At 38.7% G+C, this 25,116-nt stretch overlaps 1 long non-coding RNA gene across 1 annotated transcript in view; it reads right to left on the minus strand.

Annotated features, from left to right (window-relative positions):
* Positions 1-21,510, minus strand: part of LOC118893073 — a 236,326-nt gene extending 214,816 nt beyond the window's left edge. The window contains exons 1-2 of the long non-coding RNA XR_005019405.1: positions 21,387-21,510; positions 18,115-18,239 (exon numbers count right to left, since the gene is read on the minus strand). This is a non-coding gene — a long non-coding RNA (uncharacterized LOC118893073). The remainder of the gene's footprint in view (positions 1-18,114; positions 18,240-21,386) is intronic.
* Between the last annotated feature and the right edge of the window lie 3,606 nt (positions 21,511-25,116).

Raw genomic sequence — 25,116 nt, forward strand, 5'->3', positions numbered from 1 at the left:
GCACAAAATCAGGTTTAAAAAACCCTTCCTGTTTTCTCTCCTTTCTTTATACTTAGATCCTGATGAGGAAGACCAAAACATTTTAAGATCTCTCTGAGTCCACAAAAGGAAAATTTATCCCCTCACACAAAAAGGGTCCTTAAAGCTTTTCTCAGAGGACTGAACTTTTGCGATTGAGATGTAATTGGTAAACGGGCAGGAATGTGGCTCAGAGCACTGGGGCTAGAGACACACATTTTGAGTTTCTCATGTTACCCTTTACAGTCACGATCTCCGTTGCTTGCAGCTATGTTCTGAACTAGTATTGGCGTCAGGAGACGAGCAAAGATCTGAGCAGATGAAGGAAGATCCTACGAAGAGGAACTGTCATGAGAAAGAAAAAGACGGAAAGGAAGAAGAAAGTTCCATACCTTTCCCTCTTGCAGTCATCCAATCCTGACACTAGCAAACCTAACCTGGACAACATACTAGATGAAGCAGAAAGCTAACTAGCTACAAGTGGTGAGCTGGGGGTGGAGGCGGCTGTTTAGTAGAATACAGGTTCATACTGTGGAGCCCCAGAAGGATCGGGAACTAGATGCATCATGGGTCTCTAAACATGGAAAATACTGGTAAAGGATTCATTTAAAAAAAAAAAAAAGTTCTCCTGCCACACAGAAGCCTGAATATTGATTTTTTTTTTTTTTTTTTTTTTTTTTTTGGCTGCGTTGGGTCTTAGTTGCAGCACGCAGGATCTTCGTCGAGGCATGCAGGATCTTTCATTGCAGCACGCGGGCTTCTCTCTAGTTGTGGCGTGCGGGTTTTCCTCTAGTTGTGGTGCACAGGCTTCAGGGTGCATGGGCTCCAGAGCGCGTGGGCTCTGTAGTTTGCGTCAGGTGGGCTCTCTAGTTGAGGCACATGAGCTCATAGTGCATGGGCCCTCGGGCTTAGTTGCCCCAGGGCATGTGGGATCTTAGTTCCCTGACCAGGGATCAAACCTGTGTCCCCTGCATTGGAAGGCGGATTCTCTACCACGGGACCACCAGGAAAGTCCCTGAATATTGATTCTTATAAACAGATTGAAACTGAAAGACTATAGACTCAGAGACATCAGGCACAGCTGAAGGCAGCAGTTCTATACTGTAAACAATAGGTTAAGTAAAAGTCTATTACTCCCAGGTTCTTGTTCATAATGCTAAAATCTAGGTTATATCTCTACGGCAAGACATGAGAGAATTCTTCTTTGGGGCAACAAACCACTCCAAAGGAAAGATCCAAGTAACGTCCTCTTAATACTAAGAGTCAAAGAAAAAGTACTTGAAAAAATGGTCAGGTTCTCCCCTGATCATTCTACAGTGACTTGTATTTTGACAAGCCCATTCCACATCCACAGAACTTTTTAGAGTATTTCAGTAAAATATGAATGGACAGCCAAATATCACGCAATGTAGATAAAAGCATATATGGAACACCAACAAAACAAACTTGAAAAAGAAGGGAATATGTGGGACACCAGCAATGCAGCACAGAGATTTGAAGAAGGAAAAAGGTGAAAGTGAATAGATATAAAGGATAGAAGGAAAAACTCCAACATGCATCCAAAAGGAGTTCCAGAAATATTAAAAAATAGAGAATGAAGGAGAGGCAGCACATCGACAGCACCTAGAGAGTTTGTAACTACAAATTCCAGGCTCCGTATCAGATCTACTGCATTAGAACCTCCATTGTTGGAACTAAAGCATCTACATGGTTCTACAGTTTTACAGGTGATTCTAATGAACAATAAGGATTAAAAATTACTGCTTAAAACTGTGTCAGGTAATCCACCTAACTAATTCCCCCCTGGACCTTCATATAGTGAAAGAGCACTGAGCTAGGAGTTAAGAATCTCAGAATGAAATCCCACTCTCAATCATATATTAGTCATATGAAGAAGTCCCTGTTAATCCTCTGGGAGCTTTAGTTTCCTCACCTATAAAGTTCAGGAAACAATACACCTTCTATCTCACAGCTGAGGAGGGACAAATACTCACCCACTCACAATGCCACGGGCACTGAGTTAAACGCTTAATGCACAATCTCCTTGGAACTTCACAACAGCTCTTTGAGATAGTGCCATTATCAGTCTTACTTTATAAATGAAGTAGAAACCTAACACTTTAAATAACTTTCATTTGAAAGTTACTAATATTAAGTTACCTGAATTTCTCTCTCTAGCAATTCACTCTTGCATATAAGAGTACCTATAAAGAGTGAGAAATTCAAATATCTTAATATTTTCCCCCATTCTAAAAATTAGAGTAATCCAGTTATAAAAATCAGCACAGTAACCTCAAGTTTTCTAAGAAACACTAAGACTAGCCTAAAGAAATCCATCTGCAAAACTTGTAAATCCCTCCCCAAAAAACTGAAAACATGCCCCCATCATCACTTTAACACCAATTAGTCAAGGGAGTGCTGATGACTGTGTGAGTGAGTGGGAACGCCAAGTGTAAAAGGCCCTTTGAGGACTGTTCTGGAGGAAGAAAACCCTGAACATTTATGGAAATGTTTGCTCAGCTTAGTAATAAATGTCTGTAGCACTGGAGTGTCTGCCAGCATCTGTCTCTTCACACAATGGCTGCGTAAGCAGTTTTTAACGGACTTACAATCAAACTGGCACTAAGGAAGAGCAATAACCATAAACTGAATTCTCAATAATATGTTTTCAGGCAAAGGGCTACATGACTATTTCCAGATTTGATTGCTATGACTCATAAATTCCGAAGGCCTCATGCTTCTCCGTATCACAATGTTAGTTGGGTTTCACTAGTCCCTGTGGAGAAGTAGAGAATTAATTGCTTACAAACCTTAGGAATAAAGCCATCAGTTTGGACCCAATGAGAAATAGAGACAAGCTGGCACCTAACCAGAACAGGTAAGAAAGCTGGATGCAAGCCTGCTATCTATGTACAGAAATATGCCTTTAAAAATTGGTTTTTGCAGCAAAACACTGCAAAATAGAACATGCACACAATATGATTATTCACATTTTAACCTAATGCAGGACTTTTAAGGCGAATTGCTTCCAAAAGACTCGTGGGTGTAACAACTCTTTTGGTCAATGCCAGGGGTAAAATGAGCCATAAAAAGCACAAATTTCAATGCTGGCAAATGTCATTGTTTCTAAAGATTGTTTTCCCCAAAAAGGGGTTTTAGATGAGATTTCTTTGAGTTTTCTGTGGGCTAATGGAAAGGCCAAGTTAATAGGATTATCTGAGCCTCACTCTAGATAATGGTCAAAGAAAAACTAAAAAGCCTTCAGATGTGAGGGAAAACTTAAAAAGGGGCATTACACATGAGTAGGCCTATGGCTCCCAAATCTGAAGTGTGCACGGAGCAAGAGGAGCAGTTGTTCAAAGACCACTTGGCCATTTGGATGCTGCAGTATGACGGGTTTTACTCTGCAGAGAGCCAGTAATGACAGCTACAGAAGTCATCAGAAAACCTGACTCTAGAATATTTGAGTGTGAGGAAAGTAAATGAATGGAGGAATATTAAAGTCATTAGTATTTTTTACTTCACCCTGAAACCTTCAGTAACTCAAGAGAAACAGTGCAAAGAAGCTGTGACTAAGAATCTAAAAGCCTTTACTAAGTACCATATTAGCCTTGGTCAAACCAAAGCCAAAGAGGATTAATAACAGCAAGAGCTCCTATACTCTGTGCCAAGCTCTTTATGTGCATTAGCTCGTTTAATTTAATCTTCTAGCAACATTATTAATCCCATTTTACAGAGACACATAGTTAGGCTAGGAGACATTAAGTAACTAAATTGCCAAGGTCACAAAGCTTGTAAGGGAGGAGGCTAGGATATGGACACAGGTCAGTCTGACTCTAACATATGTCATTTAATGATCCCTGAAAGAGATTTGAATTTCAAAAATTCATTTTATTTATCAAAAACATTTTTCAAAGACCAACTATCAGTCTAAAAAATTCCAAATAAGATTCAAATAGCCTCCTAACTGTATGAAACAGAAACTCAGTCAACCATACAGGAATAAAATTCAATCAGAGACAACATGGGGTTATCTCTGATAACAAATCATGTTCAGTTAGAACCTCTCACAGGGCTAGGGACTGCACCCTACAGTCTGTGCTATTGTTGGAGAGTTCTAATTACTATTAAGTTCTCAATACTCAGTTGAGAGACTTCCCTGGTGGCGCAGTGGTTAAGACTCCACATTCCCAATGCAGGGAGCCCAGGTTCGATCCCTGGTCAGGGAACTAGATCTCACATGCATGACGCAACTAAGAGTTCGCAAGCCACAACTAAGGAGCCAGCGAGCCGCAATGAAGAAGCCAGTGAGCTGCAGATAAGGAAGCCACGAGCCACAACTAAGGAGCACGCCTGCTGCAACTAAGACCAGTGCAACCAAACAAATAAATAAATATTAAAAAAAATACTGAGTTGAAATCCTCCTCCATTTAACTTCCATTCATAAGTCCCTTTCTACTCTCTCTTATACATAGAAATAGGCTGAATCCCTTCCCTACATTCTTAGAGGCAGCTTGGATGTCACCTCTCTGTCTTCTCTTACCTAGGTATCAATAAAATAACATCAGTTTCTTCAACCATTCCTATTACAGTTTTTGTCAACCTTGACCCTCCTGTTTTTATCTAGACTCATTTCTCTTTATGAACATCTCTCTCCAAGTATGATACCAAATCTGACTAGATACTTCTGGAATGGTCTAACCACTAGGGAGTATAGTAGAACTACTATGGACCAATTCTGCTATAGATGTTATTACTTGAACCCAAAAATCATCTTAGCTTTTTTGGCTGTCATGTAACACTCCTGGCTCATTCATATTGAGTCCTCAGTCCTTTCTGCACACACCCTCATTCTAGGCAAGTGGATTTGAGGTCCTAAATATAAGATTCTGTATTTTTTCTGATTTTTTTCTTATAAAACTTGATTAAACCCTAAACTCTCAAGATTGGTTTGTGTTACTTTCAAGCCAAAGACTAATGCAGATGCTAGATCCTACAGAGTTGATTTTTTCTCCTTCGGCCACTTTGACCAGCAATGTTCCAAATGGTGCCTGCTCTGTCGACTCCCAGAGTGAGGACAATCGTGTTGCATAACAAAGCCCTCTGTTGACCCATGGTAGACATGTAGTGGGAACAATAAATACTCTTTGCTGTTTTAAGCCATTTGGGCTTTGGCATAGCTTGTTTCTACAATCTGGTCTGCCCTGGTGAATAAAAGACATCAAGTGTTGTAACATAGCAGCTGACTCCGTAGGTACCAGATGCTAGTTTCTGCAGTTCATCTCTCCTACATAATTTAAAAAGCTGAAATACAGAGACGTCATCCTTCACTCAGTGTTACTAGGACAGAGCTCCTCGGAACTGCTGTCCTATCTGTGAAATTTGCCCCTACCACTTCTGTATGTACACACCCCTCCTTCTCAGGTGCTTCTTTCCCTTCAAAAACGGAATCCTGCCAAGAGCACTGGTTTTAAAGTCCAAAGATTGCTTCACCGTGGACTGGTATGGTGACTCCCAAGGTGGACGCATGCAATTCTTGTCCAAAGGACCACAATTACAGCATCGTGCAGACATCCAAATAGTCAGCTTAATTGCATATGTCATGTTCTGTTGTTCTCAAAATGCCATCACCACACAAAAGAATTCTATGTTGTTTTCTCTGGTGGGTGGTTAGGGTGGGATTACATTATTGCGAAAGGCAGGAAAATGTTCAAATAAAAATTATAGATGGAATTTCTAATATGTGACAGGAGGAATTTGACCTTTGACCAAATAGCTAGCCTGGGAAGATACTGGAATAGTAATTTAATAACTCTATCAGGTACCACAAGATAGACTACTTCAGCTCATATTAATAGATACTGTACCTAAATAGTGACTGTATAACACAGTATGTCATTTAATCACTACCCACTGTTTTCTCATAAATTCATGTGTAGTTTTCTTTTTTCCTAATTAGATTGTAAATGACTAAAGAGCAAAAATATCTTAGATTTTATTTAAACCAACTACATCTGCTAGTCACACTGAGTCTATATAGGGAGTCCTCAATCAATATCTTTTTAGCACATTTTAATGATAATTTTGATACTAATAATGAATTTATAACATAATTAACTAAAAATATAACCAAACCTCAAAAAAGCAGAAAGTTCACATTTAGACGGCAAAACAAATTTTAACAAGAAATCCCTAAAGATGGTTTTATAGCTACTTTTTCAAAGTTCCTATAAATGCCCCTTGTATATTTTCCTGTTAGCTATTATTTAGTTCAGAATCCCTTCATAAAGTGATCTGTAACTGTCATATGCTTAATTACATACTTAGTTTTCCATTATTAGGAAAAAGCAACAGCATAACATGGTTATGTTATAAACTGTGTGCTTAGAAATTTTTAAATAGTAAAATAGGTAAATAAGTAATATATCTGAGCTTGCAGAATCCATAGAAAAATGTTCAAAGAGAAACAACATAGGGGGTCCCAATAAATTATATTAATGAAACTGGGGAAAAAATAGTGAAGTAAGAATTCTAGAAATTCACCATGAATGCTGGTGCATTTAGAATCACCTGGTAAGCTTTTAAAATTACTGGTTCCTGGATCCCACCCCAGAGTAAATCAGAACCTGAGGGTTGGGGACAGCATCCCGCATCAATAGTTTAAAAAGCTCCCCGGTGATTCCAATGTGCAGCCACAGTTGAGAACCACTGCTAGGGGAAACTGAAGTGGAATTTCTAGGTGCTTTCAAGGGCTTCAGCAAGTGAGGTTACCAATTCTTTAAATTTTTTCTAGTTTTACCGTAAAATAACTTGCTTTCAGGTTGTTTTTCTTTTGACCAAGCTATTATTGCATATTACCTCTTACTCAAAATTAAGGTCATTTGGGGGCTTATAAATGGACTGAACACTCTCTGTCCTTTCAGTCTAAATATAACATAAATTCTACAACTGCCAAAGCTAAATGTCCTTCTTCATCAGCCTTTCTCTTAAGTTAGTTCTGCAGGTTCCTGTCTCTCTAAGGGTTTCTGTCTCTGACTCTTTCCATGTTTCTTTCTCCACTGCCTTCATGTTCTCCCCTCCTTCCAACCCCAGGAGAGGCAAGATGTTCTCTTCATCCCCCTCCACTGTGTTGTCCAGGCTCACGGGGAAGGCAAAGTCCATGCAGTTGGGAGTAGCCAATGAACGGGCTAAAGACAAAGACTGAGACCCAGAGAGCGGGACAAAATCATCAACCAGAATCAGAGAGAACAGAGCAGGAGTCTCCAGATATAAAGGGAGTTTGCCTGCTGAGAAAAACACTTTATTTTAGGTGTTTAAAAGTAAGAACTGTCTTCCTGTAATAATATCAGTTAGTCCCAACTTTAGATTTTAGGACTAAACTCCTTAAGCCATCTATAGTATTTTTAAAGACCAAATGGAAATATTCTCTAAGATAAAAATGCACAAATTAACTAAAATAGTAAATTTCTTTGCTTGCAGCTGGACTGATGTCAATTCAGAATGTTAATTCTAGTTATATTAACCAGACCTCGTGACTGACAGTTACATATGTTTTATTTATTATATAGGGAAATGACTTCTTTATAATAAATGCACTCTGGTTTGTTTTTCTGTTTAGGTTTTGAGTTTTTAGAAAACTTATTTAAGAAGCAAGGGAAGAGGAACTCTAATCAATTAAAAAAAACTTAAGAGACACGGCAACCAAATGCAATGTGTAGGCTTTGTTTGAATCTTGATTCAACTGTTAAAAAAAAGTATTTTTGAGGTAATCAGAGAAATGTGAATATTGACTGGGTGTTAAATGATGAAAGAAATATCATTAATTTTGTTAGACTGATGGCACTGTAATTATAAGGAAAAAATCCTCATCAATTGAATATACATGACAAACTATTTACCTATAACTTATATGATGTCTGGGGATTTGCTTTATAATATTATGGCCAAAATAAAAGGAGAGCAGGAGAGATGGGTAAAACAAAGTTAACAAAATACTGATAATTGTTGAAGTTGGGTAATGGGTACATGGAACCCATTATACTATTTTCACTACTTTTATGTTTTAAATGTTTAAAATTTCCCTAGTAAGAAAATTATCTTTAAAATATGCTTTCAACCATAACATTCATGGGAAAATAATTTTAAAAAGAGACTTTTTATGTGAAAAATGTTATAAATTGCTCTCTAGATCATTTGCCCAGAGAATGTGTAAATCAGGAAATTAAAGGAGTGGTGTGGAACGGTGAAAAATTTCATCAAGGAGGTAAAACTGGAACCAGAACTTAAGAAATCATAAGTTAAAACAATTAAAAGGGGGGTGGTGGTGGTGGTGGCGTGATGAATTGGGAGATTGGGATTGACATATATACACTAATATGTATAAAATAGATAACTAATAAGAACCTGCTGTATAAAAAAATAAAATTAAAAAATATATATATAATAATAAAAAAATAAAGTAGTGGTAGAGGGATATTTATTAAAAGAAAATATGTTTGTTGTATAAGAATAAATGATCCAAAGAACATTTTAAAAAAAGGAAAGAAAATCAACTATACTTCAATAAAAAATAAACTAAAAAAAGAAAAAAAAACAATTAAAAATAAGTAGGGTTTTGATTAAGAGAGAGATTTTCTTTTCTTTTTTTTTAAACTTAGAAGGGTTTATTCTCTATTTCTATTACAGCAAAAAAGAAGTCTCTTTACATAAATCCAAATTGTTGATTGAAAGATATTTTCTTTAATGAAGATAGGAATAACACCAACCCACAGAGCATGGTGTAGGAGACCCAAAATAGTTCACTTTTATGGAAGATTAATAATAAAGGTATCGATAATAATAACAATAATAAAGCAACTAGCAGCAATTGAGTGCTTACCACTTGCCAGGTACTATTCAAAGTACTTTATATACATTTCTTATTTAAGCCTCACAGCAATCCTATGAAGTGTGAGTTATTATTAGCACCCAACCCCTATCCCTTTCATATATGAAGAACTTGAGTTCAAAAAGGTAAAAATAACTGCCCAAAGTCACTTGCTAGTAAAAGTCAGAGCTGGAACTTTAATCCAGGTCTGTTTAAACCTAAACCCCAGGTCCTTAAACACCTTGTTATTCTATTCCCCCATGATATGGTAAATTTCTCTACATATAAGGGAAGTATAAGGGATATTTGGGGCTGTGATTTCTGGTATTAGTGATTCTCTATTGTTGCCTGGAGTATTTGAGGGATGATCTAAAAAAGAATTAAAGAGAATCCCTCAGGGAAAGGGTTACAAACAAGGCAAGTACACAGTATAAAAACAGAAGTAGTGTACCTCAGCCAAGTGCCCACCTAAGAAGGAGGAAAAAGAAAAGGGAATCGTATATCTCTCACACATCCAGAGGTGATGAAATACCAAAAACACCAGCTAAAGAAAAATGAGAAGGATATGTGCCAGGGTACATCCTGCTGTTAGAATCCATTTCTACCCAAAAAGCAACCCATCTATCCTAATTGTAGGTTCCCAGATTGTTCTATGCTCTCCTCCATGAAACATTCTTCTCAGGAAACAAACTCCTATCTAGATTTACCTAATAGGATGGAATAGAATAGCTGTCTACCATCCCCCAGGTATTTTTGCTTTAAGCCTTAACACACCTTCCCACCACTCCCAGCAACAATCAAAACAATCTCCAACCCTCCTTAAGCAAGCAGGGAAGGCATGTGAACTAAAGAGCCAAGGAACTCTTTCCTGGCCCCTGAAATGTGCATAGTTGAATCATAGTGTTAGGGATTTGGTATACTTGAATATAAAGCACCATCTGGGAGCTGGAAGACCTGAGCTTCAATGTCCCATTTCTGCTACTAACCTGCTACATTATCTTTGGCAAGTCACTTCACCTCTCTGGGTTCCAGAATCCTTATTTGTAATGAGCTGGGGCTATGATAAAGAATTTTATAACTCATTTCTATCTGCAGAATCCTTTCATCAAATGATATCTTTCAGGGAAACTAACAATGTATAACAGACGAAGAGTAAAACTACTCTTAAAAAAAAAAAAAAACTACTCAGAGTGTCAAGGGGACCACTTCCCATGCCCCATTATACTAGAGCATGTTAAGGTGCTTCTCAGCTTCAGCATTCCATGATTATAAGTAAAATCCCTGCAGCCTGAGAAGGAGGCAGGGTCCTAGAGGGCAGCTGCACAAGAGGATCCCCTGGCCCCCATATGGCTGTGCTCCTTTATCAGTGAGCCTCTTCCTAAAGCAAATAAGCAAAGAATGAAATCCCACAGAAACAGAGTCCCACGTGAGGACTCAGGGAGCCAACAGAATGAATACTCAGCTCCATCCAGGCAAACTAAAACACACTCCAAGGAAGAGATAAGGTTTATGAAAAGGAAACTAACACAATCACTTAAAAGAATTTCAACATTAAACCACTCAGGACAGGCTGCCAGGCCACTGGAAGGCTGCAAAACATCCAAGGTCAGCCCTGAAAGACTTCGCAGAGACCCAAGCCTTGATTTTCCTCCTTTGTTTCTCACTGCCCTGGGGTCATGCTTTTTCGGGTCCAGATGTATGGGACGTGGCAATGCACTATACACAGCACACGTTTCTCCTGACACTGAGTCCTGCAGGACTTCAGCACTTTAGAAAAAGGAGTTGTAGGGGGAATGACTACAATTTAATAAATCTGGAATTTTACATATATTAGAACGAAGTAGCCAACTCAGAGGGTCGTCACATGAAAAACATGACACCATTTACTTTCGAATTTTAGATAAACAACAAATACTTTTTTCACCTGAAATTCAAATTTAACTAAGCATTCCCCTTTTTCTTTTTTCAGAAATCTGGCAACCCTATCCCTCAAGGTGAAAACACATTCTAGCCATATTTCCAATACCCAAATCATTTTTTAAAAATTCCTCCTTGGGAATGGCCCTTACAGAATAAGAAACATCCCTTCCAATAGTCTCTATAAAGTTAAAACTTCAGCCTCAAAGCTGGATTAAATTTCTTAAAATTGCCAAATGTTATTCATAAATGAACGAGAATGATCAAGCAAGGTGACTCCATTTGGGGCCAAAACAGGAGGTATGATTCTATGTTAATGAAACTAGTTGTCTGTGACAGTCATTATTCTTACTAAATCCCTACTGTATACACACACACACACACACATCCCCTTCTGATTTACCCAACTCCTATTCTATGTAGGCATTCTCTAACTCCAAAATGGGTCTTCCCAGATTTCAGGACCCACCAAAGAGGATGGACTTCCAAAAAGCTATTTTACCAAGGTACACAAGAAGGAAGCACCTTTTCAAAACTGTATTTGGCAACAAGAATGTATACTTTCTCCAAGGTGATTTGGGAATCATTATTTCAGAGATTTCCTGACAAAGATATTAAGCTAATTTATTATTTAGTATTGGTAAGGTCTACTGAAAATTGGATTCCAAGACAGGCTGTAAAAGAAAGCCAAAATAAGGACTAGAATCATAATCAAGAACTGACCACATTTTTTAAAATAAAATTCAAACCAAACATTTGCATAATACTTAAAGTGCCTCTATGGATGGAGCCCCATGGAACACAGTTTGAAAATACTTGACTGGATATTATATAGGTCTTTCCTAGTACTGTATTTCTATAATTCTAGTTACTCATTAATACAGTGTCTTCATAATGAATCCAGACTGTGAAGAAGAAAGATCTGGTTTTTTGGCTGCCTGTTCAATCTCAGAAATCACAGGCCAATGAGCCTCAGTCAGGTTGGAGCCAGTTCTGACCTTGAAGAGTTCTTCCCTGCAATGCAAACAGCCCCATGTGGTTGTTTTCCCTTCCTAAACCAAAAAAAGTATACACAGACATATCTTCAAGTGTCAATTTCCTCATTGAGACCGTGCCCCTGTTATAATGGAAGTGTTTTGCTGAGAGCTATTCATAGTAGTGTCCTTCAGTCCTGATATACTCTCTATTTCTGGTAAAAAACAAGGAAATCTACCAGCCTCTTCCTGGCAACACTTTGCTACTCACAAAAGAAAGTGGCCTACAGAAACAGGATGGTCATGTACAAGGTAAGAGTGTAGGTGAAGGACCCACCAGAGAAATGGGAAGAAGCTGGGGTGATTTTACTTTATTCTCCTACAACCCCACCATCCATTTTTGTGTATGAGAAACAAAGTAGAAAGGTTCCCCTATGGAATATTACTCAGCCATTAAAAGAACGAAATCTTGCCATTTGCAACAAAGTGGATGGATCCAGAGTGTATTATGCTAGATGAAATAAGTCAAACGGAGAATGACAAAATACCCTATGATCTCACTTACATGTGGAATATGAAAAACAAAACAAACATACAAACAAAACAAAATGAAAAGAGACTCAGAGACAGAGTAGATGCTAGAGAGAAGGGGGCTGGGGGAGGCAAAGAGGTGATGGGAATTAAAAGGAACAAGCCTCCAGTTATAAAATAAATAAGCCACAGGCATATATATCATACAACATAAGGAGTATGGTCAATAATATTGTAATAATTTTGTATGGGGAACAGATGGTGACTAGACTTATCATGGTGACAATTTCATAATGAATGCAAAGGTCAAACTAACATAATATTGTACATCAACTATATTTCAATTTTAAAAGGTTCTGCAAAATGATAATAACAAGAACTGAATAAATAAATAAAAGGGCATGTTCAAAGATATACAGCAAAGCTAAAGTTAGAAGCAGGCCTTTTAATTCCTGGCCCAATGTGACTTTGATTTCAAAAATGAACTGTAAAAAAAAAAAAAAAAAAAAGAATGAACTGTGACAACATAAGGCACTAATGTAAGTAGGAAAGAGAGGAGGGAATAGAAGAATTGCTAGTCTTGTTTGGAGAAAATGAGAAGACACAGATCGACACAGGACACATGCATCAGGGAAGGCTATGTGTGTGAAGGAAGATTCATTTGATTCTGTTGCTAATGCTCTGACTCATCTACACTGGTGGCGTCTGTTCCTCTTTGTCAGTGTGTCTCAGGCAATTTGAGAGCAAGAATCATATTGCATGCAGTGGACTCCAGGCATAAATACTGTCACCCCCAGCTTGTCCTCCAGACCCTCTAATTCTGCTTTTTCATCCCTCTTCTTAACTCCTTTCCAATCCCCTAGAAACAAATTCTGAGTCAAGTGTCTTTACTTTTCCTAATGGCAGAAGTTTTGTGACCAAGAGTAGTAGAACAGAGTCCCGGGCATTCTATGAGATAAGGTGAGTGTTTAGTGGTTAAAGTAAAAGTCCATTGTGCCTTATTCTTCCTTCTAGATCTTATCAACTTGGAAAATAATGCCCTTCACGCAATGGCAAAGAAAAGTACAATGTGGTCTTTAATCTGTCCTTCAGTGTTTATATGTCAGCCATTTGGCACCAAGTAAGCAAACAGGGGTTTTGTTAAGTGGGGAAAAAGTTGTCACTTTCACACAATGCATCTGAGCTGGGTGATGTGATGTCACTACTGTCTTAAGGTAGAACTACCCACTAAGGAGTTCTAAACTGCTCTTGCTTTTATTGGCTTCAGTAGCCCGTGGTTGAACTGCACGTAGCTGAGTGACTCAGTAGTTCACTGATGTATACAATCCTCATGACCTACAATGCATTAGCTTTTAGGACTGGAAGTTTCCTCAAAGATCTAGAGGTGTGGGTGGGTGGTGGAGTGGGGAAGGGGCAAGAGTGAGGAGTGGTCCATTTACACAGCAGATCTAATAGATCTTGTGACCTGAATCTTTCTTGAGAATCTTAATATGCAATTGATATTTGATTATTCTCTGGCCTACTTAGTCTCTAATTGCTCCTTCCCTGGTGGCTTTGCTTGCCTAACAACAACAAAAGCTCCCAAGGAGAGACTTTATCATAGTGCTAGGCCCTAGCAGATAATAACTACACAGCTTTATCACAGTAGTTACCATTTTATGAGCACCTACCATGTGCCAGACCTTGGATTCTTACAATAATCCTATGAGATGGGCATTATAATCCTCACTATATAAACGAGAAAACCAAGGCTACCAAAGTAGGTAGTGGCAGAGGTGGTTTGATCTCAAGTCTAACTAAAAATCCTCTTCATTAATCTACACTTTTCATGGCATTTCCAATAAGAAAACTTTTGTAGTTTTGATTACCTACATAACTCTCAAACTTTCGTGATTTCTTTCTCTCTATTGAATTAAAACGTTTCAAATTACCTTTAGCATTATTTGTCTTAGTAATTCTTTTAGAAAAGCAAGAGACAGAATTGTCCCAATGACCAATGACTATTTTTTATTTGTCCTGCCAGATCCATTTCCTCCATTTTCTACTCAGCATTGTGCCCTGGAAAGCAGCCTTTACAGACTACACCCTCTGGCTTTCTGTTGGGTAAACCCAACTGGGTAAACGGCATGGGAGGCACTGGAGAGAGGTCAAAGGAGGGAAAAGAGTATTAGTGATAATGGTGTTTTTTTGTTCTTATAATTCTGGCATCACTGGACAGTGAAGAGGTCCTTCAGGTTAGCTGGGTTTGTCTACAATAGCCACAGCACCTATCCCCTGACTCTCTTCTAGAGCTACAACTATTCTCTTAAGGGCAAAATTGCTCCCTTCCCTGCCCAGTCCATTTTAGGTGTACCAACTTCTCCCCACTGCTGCTAGCCCCAGGATGCTTCACTATTCCTTGTTACTTTCCCTTCAACTTATTTACACTTGTGTAAATAGTTCCTAAATTAAACTTTCCTCAATTGCTCCATTTGAGATTCGAGTGTGTTTCCTACAGGGATTTGGACTGATACAACCTGAGCTCTAAACTCTCCTTGATGCTTTGGATCACTGAAAAAATAAAAGATGCCTTTTCATGCATACATATACATTCATTCCACAAATATTTACTGAGTGCCAACAGTGTGCCAGGCACTGGGTTTACAATGGTAACTGATGTGGCCACTGCTCTCCTATAGCATAAAATACAGTATGGTAAACAACTTAAACAGATAATCACACTAACTAGTGGAAAACTACAGTTGTGCCATGTGCTTTGAAGGGAGGTACATGGCCTGATGAGGACAAACAATAGGGGTCAATCCAGTCAGGGAGATCAGAAAAGGCTTGCGTGAAAAAGGAAAACTTGAATAGATATCCACAAGACAAATAGGTGTTTATTGGGCATAAAGAGAAAGATCATTCCAGGCACAAGCTCATGGCCGATAAAGGCCAGTGTGGCTGGAACAGAGAAAGCAGGAGAGTGCCTGAGGAAATATGAAGCTGAACAGACTTTGCAGACCATATTGAAATTTGTTTTTATCCTCCAGTTACAGTGTAGACAGAGGATTAGAAGGCCACAGTGAACCGAACAAAGACCAGGTGGGAGTCTGTTACTGCAGCAGACAAAGTGAGAAGTGATCTAAAAGGTGGTGGGAAAAATGGATAGAAATTGATAGATCTGCCCCTTCCTGGGAGATTTCAGTGCTTGGTTCCTTATATATATTAATACAACTGTCTAAGGGCAATGACTTCTCAATAAATGGAAAAATGCTACCTTCTCACTGTGGGATGGGGGTCAAGAAACATTGTTCTAGGTCTAAGCAAAAGGATGAAACTCAGTAATGCAGCCTATATACAGGCTCAGGATATAAAAACTGTCCTCATGTTGACTTCCTGCCTTTCCCTCTAACAACTCTCACTGCTTAGAAATTCCATGAGAGAGAGAGACTAGAGACCTGAGAGACCTGGGTTCCCATCATGGCTCTTCCACTAGCTGCGGACTATGAAATTAATTAATTTCTCTGATCTTTACGTTCTTCTTCTGCAAAATGAAAACAATAAGTACTTCATAGGGTTGTTATAAGGATTAAATTGGGTAACGTATGTGTATAAGTATGCCATAGAAAACTAAAACAAAGAAAACTTATTATATATTAGTAGGTCTTAGGTGTGGCAGATTTCAAGGTTGATTGACTCAGCAGCTTAATTAATTTCTTTTTGACTTTCTCTTCTGTCCCCTTTGATGTGTTAACTCTGTCTTGAGCTGGCTCCCCTCATGATCATAAATTCGAAGTATCACATTTAAAGAAAGGAACACTTAGAGGTAGAAAGGAATATCTTTTTCACTATTGCCTACTTAAATGTGAGAAACCTTTACCAAACAGCCACAAACTTATATCTCATTAACTAGAACTAGAATAAAGATACACGAGGGCAGGAATTTTTGTCTGTTTTGCTTACTGATGTATCCCCAACATTCAAAATAGTGGTTAGGACTTAATAACTATTTGTTGTTTGAATGGACCACATGCCTAACTTTAATCCAATCACTAGTAAGGAAAGTGGTATTGGCACTTTTCTGTAAAAGACAAAATAATGACAATTTTAGGCTTTGTGGGCCACACACCATCTCTGTAGCATATTCTTCTTCTTTCAACCCTATAAAAATGTAAAAAATATTCTTAGCTCATGGTCCTCCAAAAACAGGCCAGGGACTGGATGGCTTGCAGGCTGTGGTTTATGGACCCCCAGCTTAGACTAATCATGTGGGGTAAAATGGAGTCAAGCACCATGATCAGTAGAATATGCTCAGCACTCAGCAGGGTCCTCAACATGTAAAGAGCACTCAGTAAATATTTCCTGCCATTGTTTTTTGATGATGCTATCATTTGCCTTATTCTTGTTATTCTAGGAGAGCTGGACTCTAGCGACCTCTGCTCTGTGATAAACCTGCCATGGGGAGTTGAGTGCCTTTAACCCTGGACTAAAGCAGCATCTAGGGTAGGAACCATGTGAGCCACTGCACAGAAAGACATACTATATAAGAATAAGTAAAGATATAGAAAACAGTAAGTTAAGGGTCAAAAACCAAGATCCACAAAATCAGCAGAGAATGTGATAGGTGTTTTATGGTTGAGAAATGAGTTCTATTCCCAAACATTAGAAAATTCAAAGTTAAAAATGCAAAATAAGTTCCTTTACCATATGAGAGTCTTAAATAGACTAATAGGCAGCAATCTCACCAAGGTAAAATCCTATGCGTTATTTTCTGTATAATAGAACTTTTTTCCCCAGAGGTCATTGCTATGACATTTTTAAACATTGCTTTTAAGGTTTATAGCTGATCTGTCATTCATTGTTTTATATTATCTGATCTTCAACAGCAGCCCATTGAAGTGGGGAAGAATGTCATCATTATTATCGCTAATCATTGTTGATATTAAAAATATTTAACAACCAATATGGTTTGGGACCAACCATACCTCCCTGAAATGGAGTGGATCCTTAATGCCCCCAGCTGAGTCCCACATTAACTCTTTTGTTGCTCAATCATGGGAATACGGGGGGGGGATCTGAAAGGAGGGGGACAAATGGGATGGCTAGTCATCAAATAATACAGAAGGATTTCAATATTTTAATAAGCAGTACGGCTGTACCAGTGTTTCTGAGGTGACTATCAGCCTTGCCTATTTTTGCCAAACAGGAAAAAAAATGGCTTTTCTAGGACTCTAAATCAGTAAATGGCAGAGCTTGGATTCAAAGTTAATCCTCAAAGATTTAAATCCTCTGCTGTTTTCTTTCTGCCATCCACTGTCTTTACTTTTGTGTTCTTTTTCACATCCTATGGATTACCTAGTCACTAATTCAGACCAGGGAAAAGAACACCAAATTTGGAGACAGTAGATTTATGTCCAAGTCCTACTTCTGCTATTTATTAATTGTGAGACCTTGGGCAATTCACCTGATCCTACAAGACTGTTTATTCACTGGGAAAATTATGGTAATCATGTCTGCATAGCAAGGCAGCTGAAGAAAAGCTTCGTACAATATTAAGTGCTAATCAGATGTTAGCCACTCACACAATGTGCAGATTGGCAGTTTTCATCTTAAAAATCAGAATGTTGAACTGGAATTCTTCTTCCAGATGAGGAAACTCAGACTTCTGAGAGATTAAATTACTTGCCCAAGGTCACACAGCTAGTGATGATAGAGCCAGGGCTAATTTCAAAGATCCTGAATTCCAATTCAGGGCTTTCAGCTGGGCAGTCTCCAAACTCACATCACAGGCTGCCTACAAAGATGGAAATGTGAATGATCTTAACTTACAGTCTCAGCACTGTTGGCAGGCCTTTGTCATCAGCTTCTTCCAGGTCTGCTTCTGGCCCAATATACAACTTCTGTAGTTCAGGGGACACCTTGCCAACTGCTAAGTCACTCCAGCAGCTCTGGGCCTGGAAGAGTAGAAAATGGTGTTAATGACACTATTTCCGCTATAGATACAGCAAGCAGAAGACAGCATGGAAAGGGACAGTGCCTAGCCTACGAGGGTCTGACTTGCAAGCCTCATCTACCATAGGCCAAAGGGGTCATGTTTGCTGGTGTAACAACTGAGAAGGAAGAGTTATTCTCAGCCTAGGAAGATTCAGCATGGGTTACCTCAAAAAGACAACCCTCGCTGAAAGTCGAATGGATAGTCCCCATTCCCAAAACTCTAGCTAAGTTGATTGAGTAAAGCAATGCGGTTTTGTGATATAAACCTGATTTTGAAGTAGGTAATTTTTGAATTCATAAACCAAGTCGTCCACTTACTAGCTCTGGTAGTTATTTGCATCACCCTCAAAATGGCTCACTCTTGGGCTTCCCTGGTGGTGCAGTGGTTGAGAGTCTGCCTGCCAATGCAGGGCACACGGGTTCGAGCCCTGGTCTGGGAAGATCCCACATGCCGCGGAGCAACTAGGCCCGTGAGCCACAGCTACTGAGCTTGCGCGTCTGGAGCTTGTGCTCCGCAACAAGAGAGGCCACGACAGTGAGAGGCCCGTGCACCGTGATGAAGAGTGGCCCCCACTCGCCGCAACTAGAGAAAGCCCTCGCACAGAAACGAAGACCCAACACAGCCATAAATAAATAAATAAATAAATAAATATTAGGAAAAAAAAAATGTCTCACTCTGTCTTCCAGCACATGATAGGGCTACATTTTCCTAGTGTGCCTATATTTGGGTGGAGTCATGTGACTAATCCTGACCAATGCATTTTGAGAAAAAGGGCTGTGTGTCACTCACAGGCCAACTTTTATTGCTGGTGTGACACTCTCTAGAGATCTTTTCCTCTGGCACAGCAATATGTGTGATGGTTGCTGTTCTGTGGCCTGGACCCCTAAGGACGGCAAGGGGGCCCTCCAGCTGCCTCAGTATGAGTGCATGAGACGAGCAAAAGATAAACCTTTGTGTTTTAAGTCACTGAGATATAAAGATTATTTATTATCACAGCATAATCTAGCCTATCCAAGTTGATATGCTAGCTATATGATTTTTAGTAAGTTACTTAGCCTTTCTGAGCATGAATTTCTGGTGTTTAAAATAAGGATACACACCTTTTCAGGGCTGGGAGGATGACCAAAGGTTCATGTAAAGTACCTCACAGCTCCCAGCACATATCTGGTACTCAAGCAATGTTAGCTATTTCTATTATCAAAATAGGGAGAAAAGCCAGGTGGAATCAAGATATCCTTAAGCAAACACACAGTTCACAGACTCTACTCAGCCAGTCACCTAGACACAGAGCTTTGGCAGCCAGGTCAGCCAGCTAGAGGGAGGTCCTTGAATGCCTCCAGTCATTCATTCATTCTTTCATTTTATAAATATACAGCAAGTACCTGCAATGTGATAGTCACTGTTCTGTAAATATAACAGAAAAAAAAAAAGCCCCAGCTCTCATGGACTTTGCCTATAGCACCTAATGCCTTTGAATGGTTGGTTATCAATCAGGTTACCTAACTGTATCCTCAGAAAGAATAAGAAACCTGGAATTTGACCCTTTGCATTTTAGGGACTTTTTTTAATTACTTGGAAATATTTTCACATATATGAACAGATTTAATCCTCACTGCACTCTTACAAATAGGAGAAGAAATTATTACTATATATATATATATATATATATATTCACAAGTAGGGAAACTAAGGCTGGGAAAAGTTATTATTTTGTTTTTATTAGCATCCAGCTACTCAGTGGCACTGCCAGATCTAGAGTCTGCACTCTCAGATTCCTCATTCAGGGTCTTTTTTTTTTTTTTTTTTAATCCCAGATTGACAATAAAAACCTGAATCACTGCTTTGTCCAGGGATACCCCTGGATAACACCTATATTAAAGTGCTGTAGGTGAAATATAAGAATGGAGTTGTTCTATGACTATAATAATAATAATAAACCACAAATAGTATACTAGTCCAATACCAAATTCTGCCTACTAATGCATCAAATTTCAGGAAGTTCCTACTTCACAACTCCATGTGTGGACAGAGACCTAAGCACACATCTAATGTAGGCATTATTGCCACACTGGTGCAGTATGTAATGGAAAGAAACAATGCAAATAGTATCTGGCTTCCCACATTTTTCATTTGAGTAGATGTCCTAGAAATCTAGGCCACACCTAGTCCCTCACCAACAGCTCAGTATTTCACTCTAAACCCATGCCTTGAAAATCCAATATATCAAGGATCAGTTCAAATGTCACCTCTTTTATGAAATCTTCCTTGATTGCCCTATCAAAAATTATCTCCCATTAGCTTTGTTTGTATCTTAATCTGGTACCTACTATATCCTGAAGTCATATTGAGGATGGCAGTGAAACAGCCAGATTAAACTCCTTTTCCACATAGGGAAAAGATGGAAAATAAAATAAGAAATATAGATGGAGCAAATTATGGAAGCCACCACATGCTAGACTAAAAAGCTAGATTTTCCTCTATAGGCAAGAATAGCTGCTGGGAAACATACAGTATTTACAAAATAGAAATAAAATCATATAATCACTTGTGCTACTAAAGGAAAGGGAGAAAATGGATTAGAAATCAGGGTTTGGATAATGTGAAATGATAATCTGAAGAGTTATTTTTGTCTTGGAGATGTTCTTAGATTTGACTAGTTAGATTTGGTTCAAATCCGATAAACAAGCTTCAACTGAACACCTGAATCCTAACATTTGAGAAATTGTCTCTGCAGGGCCATAATCTGTGAAATCTTGCAGGGATTCTCCTAGATCACTACTTTCATGGAAAACAGCTTCCACCTTCTCAGCAGATCAGAGAACTCTGGCTTTGGAAAGTGAATCCGTATTTACACAGATACCATTATAATCGCCAAGAGACCCTGGTTTTTCTTCAGTTGGTAAACACAGCATTCATGGCAACTAACTAACACTTTATATCTTTTCCTAATTGGTGTGTGAAATTCTGAGGTGCTTTTACTTCTGTGTGTGTAAGACACACACACTGCTCTACATGAGTTGAGCGATGAGTGGTCAAGAACAGCCTTTCAGCATCTCCTAAGTAAAATCACCAGGACTCCTCTCCACCAGCACTGACTCCAACTCACCAACTCGACTTGGATGGAACCGGTTCAAGTCCCATCTCACAGGAAGCCTGTCCTGACAGTAGCTGTTGTCCCAAAGCAACTCGCTGCCACTAATCTGGCCAAATCTTTGCGGACCTGAACCTTTCTGACGACGGTCTCCATTTTGTTTTTTCTGCGCTTGTTCCCAGAATCACTTCCCGCTGAGCCCGGCAAAGGTCTCTCTAGCTCTCAGTCTTCCAGCGCCTCTCTATGGTACATCCACGATACTATACGTATGTATAATGAGCGCTACTAATTATCCCTTCTTCACTGCTCTTGATTCTTCCCAACTACTCTTAGTTATTAAGAACTAAGAGTAAGAACTATTAAGAACTTGTTAGTAAGAAAAGCACCAGCCTTAGCTAAACTGCATTTTGCACGTTCCCTGTAACAGTGCTCTTCAAACTTTTTGGATTACTTACTCCCCAGAAGATTGAAAGCTATCTACCCATTCACACATTTTTAAGTTGTCCTCTAAAATTTTTCACCAAAAATTTAAATAATTGCAAAGGGTGATATTTCCAGTGTATTGTAAACAATAACATTTAAAAACAAAACTATTGCATCCCTTTATAAATTTGTCCAATGAATTCTAAATACTACAGTGACTTGATACCCATCCATTTGAAAATAGGTAAATGAACACTTCTTTAACATACGTTTACGTTGTTGCTTTTTTTTTTGTCATCAGAGAATGCCCCCGTAGAATTTATCTAAATGAACTATTATTGATCACCCTATCATAGTTCTCTCTAACAAAAAGATGTATGTTATCTGCAATATGTATTTATGTTTTTAATTCCTTATATCCATAATTCTCTTATGTTTATAATTTCTTCTAGATTGAGTTAGCCATTAAAATTATTAGTAGTACACATCTGTTCCAAATAACATAAATATATTACAAAGTTTGATAATAATTATTCAACATAAAAAGTAAAATTTTACTAGACACATATCTTTTAATAATATATAAACATAATATATATTACACATAATATATTATACATATATAATATATATTACATATTTTACAAAATACCTCATAGGAAATGTAGGGCTAAAGTTGCAATAGGAAGACCATCAGAGCTATGACAGTCTTTTACAAGATGAAGAAGATAGTACCAACCTCCTTGCTTTCTATAAAAGCTCTTCAGCCAGGCATTTGAAAACCTCCCAGATTGGGCCTAAGCTTTCCTTTCTAGATTTTTCTTTCACAATTTCCTTTACAAAATGCTCTCCTCTGCCAACAAATATTTTTCTAATTTCTGCTTTTTGTTTTACATGAGATACCCTCTCCCCAGGCAACACAGTATAGTACGATTTGGAAATGGTGAGAGGAATGCCTTTCTCTCATCAAGCAGTAGAAAGATGATTTTAAAAGGAAAGTTTGAGAAAGGGAACTAGAATGACATCCACCCCAGGCTGATCAATTTTAGAAAAAAGTAAATATGGAGTTTTAGGATCTAGAAACAAATTCCCTAAATCTCTCTAACCCCACTCAACCCCTTAAAGAGTTTCTGGTTTCTGTGCACACTAGGGGTACAAGAAATCCGGTTTGCTGACAGCTGGTCTAAAGACTATAGATATTTGGATTTCAAATGGCTCAACTGATGGGCATTTTCTGGATACAAAGTACAAATAAACAGGTAGAAAAGAGAAATAGCGTTTATTGAGTCTAGACTATGTGTCAGCCACTGGGCTAGGTGATTTCAGGTACACTAACTGATTTCTTTTTAATATTTATTTATTTATTTGGTTGTGTGGGGTCTTAGTTGCCGCAGGCGGGCTCCTTAGTTGAGGCGCGTGGGCTCCTTAGTTGTGGCATGCGAACTGTTAGTTGTGGCATGAGTGTGGGATCTAGTTCCCTGACCAGGGATTGAACCCAGGTCCCCTGCGTTGGGAGTGCAGAGTTCATCCACTGTGCCACCAGGGAAGTCCCTACACTAACTGATTTCAGTTCTTACATTAACTCTGATAGAAAGATGGAGGGTGTATGAGCTTCCTCCACAACCTGACATGCAAATGTTATCACACTCTTTTTTATTTATTTAAAATCAAATTTGGTTCAGCCCCACCTGAGATGGCTAAAAATCAGCCACCATTTGATTCCCTCTTGACTCTCCACAGCAATCCCCCACTTCCAAACAAAGCTCTGGGTGGTGGTGGCCTTGGGGGAGAGGGATGCCTAATCTAAAAAGAAACTTAATTCCCTTAGGGACCAGGGAGCACAGAACACAAAGACCTGGATATAGAGAGTGAGGAGCATGGCAGGGAAAAGGAAAATTATCTTTCAAATTTCCCAACTTTCTATAGCATTGAAACAAAGCAAGATAACAGGTACATCTCAGTAAAAATTTTCAGTGGCATAGTTACTCTTATCTATATTTTAGAAGTGAGAAAACTGAAATTCAAGGAGTTTAAACAAGTTGCCTAAGGCAAACAGACAGCGAGGAATGGCTTTTCAGTGGATATTTGTGGCTAGACCTTTAAGTGGAACACTGGAGCCTTGGTGGGATTTGTTGCTCAAAGACAGGCTGTAAATGAGATTCTTGTGTGTCAGGTGCTATCCACTTTTCTTGCTTCCTCCATTGACATCTGTGCTTTTGATTGGCAGGAAAGTCCCTTGATCCCACTGGGGTAATTCCAGTGGAAAACTTAACAGCCAACTGGCATAATTATTGGGCATCTTTCATGGCAGTCCCTTTTGCCAGCCTACTGAGGGATTCCTGGGAGATTCTGGTCTGCCGTGCTTCCACCAAACAGAGGATATGGAAAAGAGACAGTCCAAAATTTGACATACAGATGATGGAGCCAATAACTAATTGAGATATCTGTTTCTTTAAACCCCAAATCCAGACATTTCCTTTCTGATTCTATCAGTGTTCACACAGTACAAACAACACGAAATGAAAGATCATTTCGTGAAAGATCGCTTACCTTTTTACCCTCCCCCTGAACTTAGGGTGCATCCCTCAGAGAATAGTCCGGGTTCAATGTTGAGTCAACACTTGGCTGGACTGTCTTCTAGTCAGCCCCTCACCATGACCAGAGGGAAATATTCAAATGCTGCAGAAGTCAGCCTTTCTATGATTTAAGACCTTCAGTACATAGTTCTTGAGAGAAAAATCTCATCAGTGACTTCCTTTTTATTATTTCAATGCAAAATGTATTTTTAAACCATTTCTATCTGCTTGATGCCATAAGATCTATAAAAATAAAATACTTGCAATAGAGTTAGGGGTCTAAAATGTGTAAGAGGAACAACTGAGTTTCTCAGCAGCAGAGACAGAGTTTTCACTCTGTAATCCTGGAGGCTGGCCTGATGAGTGGTACTCTGAAAGTGCCTAATGAGTGTGAAATGAATTGAATCAGAGTAAAGAGTAAGTAAGTCAAATATAAGGAGATGAGTGGAACCAAGAAATAAAAGATAGTCTGACGACCAAGTTAGAGAAGGCCTTAGGGATGGGGCAAGCCTGGTCTTGAGGGACAGCTAGGTGCTCAATACAGAGAGGGTATTTTATATCAAGCAAAAAGCAGAAATTAGAAAAATGTGTGTTTTCAGAAGAGGAGAGAATTTTGTAAAAGAAATTGTGAAAGAAAAATCTAGAAAGAGAAGTTTAGGAAGTTTGGGGAAGTTTTCAAATCCCTGGCTAAAGAGTCAGGCCTTTCTTCTATATGCTGAAGAGTCTTTCTAGAAAGCAGAGATGTT

This window comes from Balaenoptera musculus, chromosome 3 (genome assembly GCF_009873245.2).
Source record: "Balaenoptera musculus isolate JJ_BM4_2016_0621 chromosome 3, mBalMus1.pri.v3, whole genome shotgun sequence".
Taxonomy (NCBI): domain Eukaryota; kingdom Metazoa; phylum Chordata; class Mammalia; order Artiodactyla; family Balaenopteridae; genus Balaenoptera; species Balaenoptera musculus.